Genomic DNA, 1,770 nt, shown 5'->3' on the forward strand with positions numbered 1-1,770 from the left:
CCCCGTCCTGACATATCCACCTCTTTCCCTCTTACCCTTTTACCAGGTTGTCAATTAGATGGAATATCTTTTAACTCCAGACTTCATGAGCGAGAGAATCTGGCGTATATAATATGATCGGACAACACAACGCCTATTAGCCTGGGCCGCACCTTGACAGATGAAGTAGGCACGACTCTTATTGGAATCAAGCTTTAATTAGTTCTTTTCAAAACATCTCATCTTTCAGCTGAAGAGAGTTAGAATATTTCATAATGAAACAAGAATGGATACGAATGCGAAATGGATTTTTATATTATACAGAGATGTACCCAAAAAATGGAAAGATATGGGAAAATGTGAAGAACCTAGCCCATGAAAGAGAAACGTGGAGAGTGTTTGTCGGTGGCCTATAAACTGGTCATGAGTGAGAAAAAAAGTCAATGATGATGGCATTCCCCTCACGGGAATCGAACTCACTTCTATCGGTGGCAATGCAAAGAGCCTAAGCCTTGTACCACAGACGTGCATATGCCCTCGGTAAAACAAGAAATAAACGATTCTTGATTTGGTCGGTCACATGGATTGTTTCCCAACCTGCTTTTTGTCAACTGGCCATCCTTTTGTGTTAATGCCTCTTTCAACTGTGTAAAGGTTATTTAAGAGTTGGGACCTCCGAGGTTAACGTCCATCTCCGATAGGACTGAGCAATACGGGTGGAGAGTCTTAAAAACGTCCCCAAAACAACCCAATTTTAGAACATCCCATAAGTGATTCGAACCAGAGTCATCTGCTCCGAAACCCAAAATGATACCAACTGAGCAAGAGGTGTGCCTAAACCTGCTTGGCAAATGATGGAAACAATTTGGTGTGATGTAGACTTTACGGCACTTGCAACACTTTAATAAATGCAAAAGATAAGAGTTGCAAGAGAGTAACACACATAATAAAGAAGGAAAGTAGCAATGGACGGCAGTAAATATAGGGATAGAAGAAGCAAACCATACTAGAGCGCCCACCAACCGCCCGATAAAACAATACTTCACGTCCAAGAATGAACGAATAAGCGCACGTGCTCAGTGAGTCATATCAAATGTATACTTGCCAACTGTATGCTACACGACATGCAAATGGTAGGAAGCTTACCTGGCGTAATCGAGATCTGGGGTTTAATTCTCTCGTCCAAGTCTGCCTTCTCTCCTCCGTCCTTCGCATGCGAACAACACACAACATCCGTACGTCCAGACCCCTGAAGCAGTGAGTCGTCAAGTCAGGAGTTGGGGGAACTCACGTCGAAAAAAGACTGAAACTTCAGCCTTTTTTCTCGTCTTTCCCCCGTAAGATCCTCTGTGCGTACGTGCTTGAGTTCGCAGAGGGGTCAAAGAGAAGGCCTCACCTTATCAAACAATCGTCCAGTCGTGACAAAGGCTTGGTTGGCTTAGAGGTATAATCAACAAAAATATATGTACACTTCCTCTCCTTGGTAGCTACTATCGCGGCAATTATTTCCAAATTATGGTATTGCTGCAACAGTTCGGCTTTCCTCTCTAAGCCAGAACAGAAACGACGAAGTAGTAGTGGTAAGCAGTGCCAATTTCCCGGTATTTTTCGGTCCGCGCCGAACGAAAGATGTCTGCTGTACTGAGGCAATGCTGGGGGTCGCACCAGGGTAAACCGCCTCGCTCAGGTATGGCGGAGGAGAATATCGTGAGGGAGGGAGGGAGGGGGAAGGAGAGAGAGAAGTGGGGAATTATGAGCAGAGGGGTGGGAAGGGAGGGGGGTGCGGAGGAG

At 45.2% G+C, this 1,770-nt stretch overlaps 1 protein-coding gene across 1 annotated transcript in view; it reads right to left on the reverse strand.

Annotated features, from left to right (window-relative positions):
* Window positions 1-1,642, reverse strand: part of LOC101858249 — a gene marked incomplete at its 3' end in the record, with an annotated part of 36,644 nt that extends 35,002 nt beyond the window's left edge. The window contains 1 exon segment of the mRNA XM_035968267.1: window positions 1,126-1,642.
* Window positions 1,643-1,770: the final 128 nt, after the last annotated feature.

The sequence above is a fragment of the Aplysia californica genome, unplaced genomic scaffold, assembly GCF_000002075.1.
Source record: "Aplysia californica isolate F4 #8 unplaced genomic scaffold, AplCal3.0 scaffold00048, whole genome shotgun sequence".
Classification (NCBI taxonomy): domain Eukaryota; kingdom Metazoa; phylum Mollusca; class Gastropoda; order Aplysiida; family Aplysiidae; genus Aplysia; species Aplysia californica.